The sequence below is a fragment of the Petaurus breviceps genome, unplaced genomic scaffold, assembly GCF_028583685.1.
Source record: "Petaurus breviceps papuanus isolate PSGF00001 unplaced genomic scaffold, PetGlider_PUasm1.0 446, whole genome shotgun sequence".
Lineage (NCBI taxonomy): Eukaryota > Metazoa > Chordata > Mammalia > Diprotodontia > Petauridae > Petaurus > Petaurus breviceps.
In genome coordinates, this window is record NW_027186338.1 from 2398313 (window position 1) to 2406745 (window position 8433).

At 45.2% G+C, this 8433-nt stretch overlaps 1 pseudogene; it reads right to left on the bottom strand.

Moving 5' to 3' along the window:
- Nucleotides 1-1194: 1194 nt before the first annotated feature.
- Nucleotides 1195-2347, bottom strand: LOC138171529 (actin, cytoplasmic 1 pseudogene; annotated as a pseudogene).
- Nucleotides 2348-8433: the final 6086 nt, after the last annotated feature.

Below are 8433 nucleotides of genomic sequence, written 5' to 3' on the forward strand. Positions count from 1 at the left end.
AACTATACATACTTTTTTTTTTCTTTGAACTGGTCTTAAGTCAGTGTACAGGTAAAGCTCCTCCCTGCCCCCAAGTACTGGCACCAATCTCAAAACTCGAAGGGAGGCTTAAAAGTCCTCATTCACATCTATGTTGGGGGCAGGGAGGGAATTTAGGGGGCTATTCAATATGACTAACAATTTTTTTTTTTGCTTTTTGGAGGGCAATTGAGGTTGTGACTTGCTCAAGGTCACACGGCTAGTTTTTGTGTTAAGTGTCTGAGGCTGGATTTGAACTTGGATCCTCCTGACTCCAGGGCCAGTGCTCTATTCACTGTGCCACCTAGCCTCCCCAAAATGACTGACAATTTTTTTTAAAAAAATAAAAGGAATTGGGGGCAGCAAGGTGGTGCAGTGAATAGAGCACTAGCCCTGGAGTCAGGACAACCGGAGTTTAAATCCAGCCTCAGACACAACACAAAAATTAGCTGTGTGACCTTGGGCAAGTCATTAACCCCAATTGTCCTACAAAAAGCAATAAATAGACGAATGAATGAATGAAAAAATGAATAAATAAATGAGTGAATAAATAAGTAAAAGGAACAAGTATTAAGGCGGAAGATACAAAAAATTGGTTTTGTTTTTTAAGGATTACGTAATTTACATTTAAAGCAATACTAGTACCTTCCCCCCTCCCCCCTCCCCATCTGGATCTTTGTTACCTCGCTCCTTTGCTCTAACAGAGGACAGACTTCACATTGTAACTCTGTGATGATGCTATACGATATTTGGAATGACTATTAAAAAAAAAAAACAGGGCAGCTAGGTGGGGCAGCGAATGGAGCCCCAGCCCTGGAGTCAGGAGGACCTGAGTTCAAATATGACCTCAGACACTTAACACTTTACTAAGCCATGTGACCTTGGGCAAGTCACTTAACCCCACTTGCCCTGCCTTCCTTCCCCCCCCCCCAAAAAAAAACCAAATGTACAATCAGAGTCCTGAAGACACACTGTAGGACTTTGGGGATGTTTGCCTCCAACGTACTTATGCTGCTCATCACCTTCACCATTACAGTTTTTAAATCCTGAGTCTAGCTCCAAAAAATTAAAATTAAAATAAAAAAAAATAAAGCCATGACAATCTCATCTCTTTTTTGGGGGCAATTATCATGTCACACCCTTTGACAATAAAAAAAAACAACACAAACAGTCCATTTAGAAGCATTTGCAGTGGACGATGGAGGGCCCAGATTCATCATACTCCTGCTTGCTGATCCACATCTGCTGGAAGGTGGAGAGAAATGCCAGGATGGAGCCTCCAATCCAGACAGAGTATTTGCGCTCCGGCAGGGCAATGATCTTTATTTTCATTGTGCTGGGAGCTAGGGCTGTAATCTCCTTTTGCATCCTGTCAGCAATGCCTGGGGTCATGGTGGTACCACCTGCCAATTCGGTGTTGGCATACAAATCCTTACGGATGTCAACATCACACTTCATGATTGAGTTGAAGGTAGTTTCGTGGATTCCACAGGATTCCATACCTAAGAAAAATGGTTGGAAGAGAGCTTCTGGGCACCGGAACCTCTCATTGCCAGTGGTGATAACCTGACCATCAGAGGGCTCATAGCTCTTTTCCAGAGAGGAGCTGGATGCAGCAGTGGCCATCTCCTGCTCAAAGTCTAGGGCGACATAACACAGCTTCTCCTTCATGTCACGCATGATTTCCCTCTCAGCTGTGGTAATGAAACTGTACCCTCTCTCAGTCAGGATCTTCATGAGGTAGTCCATCAAATCATGGCCAGCCAGATCCAGATGGAGGATGGTGTGGGGAAGGGCATAACCTTCATAGATGGGCACAGTGTGGGTCACACCATCACCGGAGTCCATCACAATACCAGTGGTACGACCAGAGGCATACAAGGACAGCACAGCCTGGATGGCAACGTACATGGCTGAGATATTGAAGGTCTTAAACATAATGTGTCATCTTTTCTCTGTTGGCTTTGGGGTTCAGGGGGGCTTCTGTGAGCAGCACAGGGTGCTCTTCCGGGGCCACACGGGGCTCGTTGTAGAAAGTATAATGCCAGATCTTCTCCATGTCATCCCAGTTGGTGACAATACCATGTTCAGTGGGCTAGTTCAGGGTCAGAATACCTCTCTTGCTCTGGGCCTCATCCCCCACATAGCTGTCTTTCTGGCCCATACCCACCATCACACCCTGATGTCTGGGGTGACCAACGATGGAAGGGAAGACAGCCCGAGGGGCATCTCCTGCAAAGCCAGCTTTGCACAATCCAGAACCATCATCAACAACGAGAGCAGCGATATCATCATCCATGGCGAACTTTGAAGTGGCAAGTTTAAACCCTTAAGAGAGAGAGGAGGTGGTGCGGCACTGGGAGGCAGGGGGGAGGCAAGTGCAGGCTGGGTAGAAGAGCTCACAGCTCTATGCATACCCTTTGACCTACCAACACCACTTCTAGGTCTGTATCCCAAAGAGGGACCCACATGTACAAAAATATTGGGGTCAAAGAACTGGAAATTGAGGAGATGTCCATCAATTGGGGAATGGCTGAACAAGTTGTGGCATATGAATATAATGGAATACTATTGTTCTATGAGAAATGATGAGCAGGCGGACTTCAGAAAAAACCTGGAAAGAATTATATGAACTGATGCTGAGTGAAGTGAAGAACCAGGAGAACATGGTACACAGTAATAGTAACATTGTGCTGTGACCAGCTTTGATAGACTTACCTCTTCTTAGTAATGCAAGATATAAGAATTCCAAAAGACCCATGATGGAAAATGTCACCCACATCCAGAGAAAGAGCTATGGAGTCTGAATGCAGATGGAAGCCGACTCCTCTCTCTCTCTCTCTCTCTCTCTCTCTCTCTCTCTCTGTCTCTGTCTCTCTCTTTCTCGTGGTTTTTCCCTTTTGTTCTGAATCTTCTTTCACAACAATATGGAAATATGTTTTTTAAAAAAGAATTCATGAGGCCCAGAGAAAATGACTGATTCATCCAGGGTCACAGAGCCTGGAACTGGTTGAGCCATGATGTCTGTACTCCAGTCCTTGAGCTTTTCCCATTATGTTCCAATACCTCTAAATCGAGGGACATTAGTTCCAGAGACTGAACCCTGGGCCTCTTACTGTGTGTGAACAGCACCCAATCCTAAATGACCACATATGGACTATGTATGTGGAAAACTCACTTGGAAGCATCAGAGCCAAGCTTCACCCTACTTGTCTACAAGTCCTGTCATTGTTCAAGGGGCCAGGATAATGGCCTGCTCAGGGACGCCTAGAGTATTTGAGTTATCCCACCACTGTTGGCACTTGCAATGTGATGGTCGGATTTTCCCCAGCCCCTTGCTGGTCCCTCCAGTGAGATAAGAAGCCCACCACAGGCAGACTTTCTCAGGGGCTCCCACAGTGGGAGGAACACCAGGTGTGCCAGTCCTGAGACATGTGGTAGGTTAACCCACAGCAGCTGCAGAGACATCGCTCCCTTCCCCCCACCCCTCCATCCAGTAGGTAAACAACTCCCTATGCAGGTTGATTTGTTGTGTGGAGGGAGACCACTTCCCACCCCTACCCACAGAGAGGGGACTAGAGTAAGGCAGGCACACAACACACAGGAGTTACAATGAGGAACATTTGAGTTTTCCTATTCTTCATCAAGGGGTGATAGACCTTTGATACTCTGTCCTGGTCAAACAGCATTCAGTTCTGGGTGACCCACTTTTGGAAGAACCATTGATGAGCTAATGGCCTGTCAATGGAGGAAAGAGAAGGACCTCCAGCCCACTCTGTGAGGACCCCTGAAAGATCAAATCAGGATGGTCATTCTGGAGAAGGCTCCAGAGGAACACACCAGCTGACTTCGAAGTGTTTAAATGACTGTCACATAGAAGAGCATTAGGCTTTTCTATTGGACCCCAGAGGAGAGAACCAGGGACCATGAGGACAATGTGCAAATAGGCAAATTAAGCTTGATGTCAAGAAAAATTTCCTAAGCACTAGAGAGCTGAAAGGAGCCTGGGCGACCTCGGGGAGATAGTGGCTTCCCCTCTTTGGCAGACGCTGGATGGCCCTCAGGTAAACAGTGTGGACTTTTGGGGGCCATTCAGCATCCGGGCCTCGATGACTACTGAGCTCCCTTCCAACATGAGGGCTCTGTCTGTAAAGGCCACCACAGAGCACCATGAGGGCAGGGCAGTGAGTGAGAAGAGCAGGGTCTGGATTCAAGATCTGCTACTTTGCCCCTGGGGAACCCTGAGCAAGTCACCTTACCTGTGGGGGAAGTTGGGGTTAAGTGACTTGTTATTCTTGTCTTCATCTGTAACTGGAGCCTGCAGGCCCGGATGGCCCTGGAAGGCCCTTCCAGCTCTGACTGCCAGAGGCCCCCATCTGAGGAGGAGTCAAGCCTTGTACCTCGTGGAAAAAAACACAAAGGCTTCCGTGAACAGTGACATGTGATGGTCACAATGCTCAAGCCTCTCCCAGGACACACAAACAGATGCCTTGTCTCAGCTCTGCCTACTTACAGCAGGTCACATTGTCTGTCTGTGTGTACATATATACATACATACACACATACATATATACACACATATACATAAACAGTATATATACATACATATAAACATGTATACACACATATACATAAACAGTATATATACATACATATAAACATGTATACACACAGCACATGCATATAGTGTATGACTATTATAGATTTGTATGTATATATTTCTGCATGTCTTGTATATTTACACATGTATATATTTCTTCTCTGTTTTGTAAATTTATATCTTGTATATTTCTGTGTCTATTATATTTTATATGTATATTTCTATATATTCTATATATGTGTAGCATATGCATATAGTCTATATATTTTTAATATATATGTATATATTGGGACAACTAGATTGAACAGTAGATATTCCAGGCCCGGAAAGGAATATCTGAGTTCAGATCTTATCTCATATACACACTAGTTGTGTGACCTTGGACAAGTCATTTAACCTCTATTTGCCTAGTTTTCCTCATCAGTCATATTATAAAGGGCTTGGTAGGGGCAGCTAGGTGCCTCAGTGAATAGAGTACCAGCCCTGGAGTCAGGAGGACCTGAGCTCAAATTTGGCCTCAGACACTTAACACAAAAAAAACTAGCTGTGGGACCTTGGGCAAGTCACTTAACCCCAATTGCCCTCCAAAAGGCAAAAAATAAATAAATAAATAAAAATAAAGTGCTTGGTATAGTGTCTGGCACTATATAATGCTATATAAATGTTAACCATTATGTGTATATACCATATACATCTATATTTGTATATATGCTATACACATGCATGTGTGTATATAGACTAAACTATATATATATATATAGGTAGATATAGATAGATAAGATACTACACACTTACTAGCTAACATTTATACAGCACTAACCATGTGCTATTTAGTCTATCTCCTATCTAACAATAAAGCCATCCCAGGGCACAGGAAGCTAAGATGCACTCTGCACCTCTCCACTAATGGAGTCCCCTTGTCCGGTCCCAAACCACAGTCAGGCCCAGGAGAGCCTGGCCACCTAGAAGGGGAGTCAGGCTCCTCCTCACCCACTTGGGCTTATCAAGCCCCCACTCTGATGCCCGGGGAAATTACTTAAGGCTTCAGTTTGGTCTCATGCCTCTGCTCTCCCCAGAGGCAAAAAGAGAAAGCTACTCAAGATACAATATGAATTAGGTATGGGACAGCTATTCACTCATTCCCTCCACACAAAGGAAAGGCTGTCACAAGCAGCCTGGAGAGAAGAACCTGGACAAGTCAAACATGCAGCAGCAATTAGTTCTGACCAGGCACAGTGACATTTCACCTCACTCTACTTTGTCCTTGGGTGTCTCCTGGCAAGCCCAGGCAGGGCTTGGCCCATTCTCCAGCTGGTGACCATCTGCTCCAACCATGCCCCCTGGCCCCAGTCAGCTCTGACCAAGGACCTACATCAAAAGACTAACCATGTCCATCTCAGGATTGTGTTTGGTAACCTCTACTCAGGAAAGGAAATGCCTGAAAGAAAAGGCAGCCAGGGGCTCTAAGGCCCAGGCTCGGCTCATGTGGCCCCAAGCCTGCCACCTGGGAACAATCATTAGGGTCGGGGTGGGAGGAAGGGCTGCAGCTTTTTCACCCATTCCCCTCCAACAAACTAGAATACTCTTTATACATCTTTAGATGGGAAAAGAGGGAGTCAACTGAAGGATTTTAAAGAGACACTAAGTCATCATTTCTTCTTGCTCAGTGACCAATAAGGGGGTGAAGGGACATTTAAAAAAAAGCATTTATTAAGCACCGTTCCCAAGCACTTACAAAAATTATCTCATTCAACCCTGGGAGGTAGGAGCTGTTATTATCCCCCCTTTTACAGATGAGGAAACAGCATTGAAGTGACTTGCCCAGAGTAGACACAGCGGGGACAAGCTGACGATGAATTTGAACTCAAGTCTTCCTGACTTGGACCAGGGCCTTGTCCACTGAACCACCAGCAGCTTTGTCACCCCCAAACCCTGAGTCAAAGGTGACCAGCCGGAAGTAGCCAGAGGTTTGTCATCCTTAAGAATGTGCCCTAGTGTGCACACTCACACACACACATACACACACACACACTATACCAGAAGCACCCAGGGTAGCCCTATACATGTACCAATGTAGAAACATCATTTTGGGAGGGAATCCTAAGATTTAAAACTGAACAGCTTAGAAACTTAGAAATCATCTGACGCCCTTGTTTTACTCATAAGGAAACTGCGGTCCAGGGAGGTCATTGGTTCACACGAGCATTAAGGGACCGAGCTAGGAATTCTAACACAGGGAATTTGATTCCAAACCACCAAGATCACGCATTGATCCATTATCAGTCACTAACTCCCTTCCCGGAGTTTTAGATGATCAGTGTCTCCAGCTGAGGGATCTGGTATAGCCCTGGTCTTGTCATCAGGAGAATACCCTTCCAGGTTTCTTTACATTCCTCAGACTTGCCCATAAAAATTGCCTTGCAGCAGTGGGGAACCTGTGGCCTCTAGGCCCACATGTGGCCCTCTAGATCCTCAAGGGCCTCCCTTTGATTGAATCCAAACTTCACAGAACAAATCCCCTTAATGAAAGGATTTTTTTCTGTAAAACTTAGCCACCCCCAAGGACCTGGAAGGCCACATGTGGCCTTGAGGTCACAGGTTCCCCACCCCTGGTAGAATATTCCCTTAAATTACCAAGCACGGTTGAATTATCAGTTCCCCTATTGTTAGACACACGGGTGGTTTTTTTTTGGGGGGGGGAGTTGTTCTGCTTTTGCTTGCTTTTTGGGGCAGTCACTACCTGGGCCCCTGAAAAGCGAAATGACTTCCCAATTTGGCACAGGCAACATGAGGCCGGTGGGGGCTTCTGAAGCCAGTTCCTCCTCACTCCGAGATCTGTCTCTTCTGCCATCACCAAAAAGCTGCCTCTCATAAGCACAAGAATAATTCTTTAATGAAGCCCAAGACCTAACAAATCATTCCACTTTCCAGCCCCCATCAGAATTCTTGTCATTCATTCTCATTCATTTTTCCTCCTCTGAGCCCCATTGGTGCTCACTCTCTCTGGAGGGCTTTTTTCACCTTCCTTTAGCATTATTTCATAAAGATCTTTCCAGGATTCTCTGTAATACTCATCCTTGTCAGTCTCAGCTGCATTAGAGCACTCCATTATGATTATAGATTATGATCATTTATTTAATTTTCTCTCCTACAGTTCGACATTTAGGATGCTTTCAGCTTTTAGCAATTACATATAAGGCTGCTTGGAAAACTCTTTGAACAGGTCATTAGCTTTCAACATGTGATTATCTGTGTGTGGAGACATGAGAAATGAGAGCATACGATGTATATTTTTGCTGAATATAGAGATTGGAGAACAAAGTGAAGAGAGAAAAACTCAGAAACTGGAAAAAAAAAGTTGTGCATTGCTTAATTACTTATGGGCTTATCACTAATGCCTAACTATGTTTATGAAGCTGATATCATTCATTAAAAGGGTAAGAGGGTAGAGACAGGAGAGTGCATTCGATATTTCTCGACTTCTGGATTTGGAGTCAGAGCTTGAGTTCAAATTGTTATCTGTGTGACCGCGGGCACCTCAACCGGCTTCCCCATTATAAAATGGAAGGGTTGGAGCCCATGGCCTCTGAGGGCCCTTCCAGGTCTAAATCTCCGATTCTATGGACTTTGGTGAGCATTGTATCTAATGACTGCGTTGGAAGAGACCTCAGGGGTCATAGTGACACCTGTCCCTGAATGGGAAGGGCCTCTATTATGTACCTGAAAAGGGATCATCTATCCTCTCTTCAATATGCTGTCTTCAAGGTCCCTTGTTCAAGCACCCGGGTCGTCTCTGCTCATAATCTGAAAGGAAA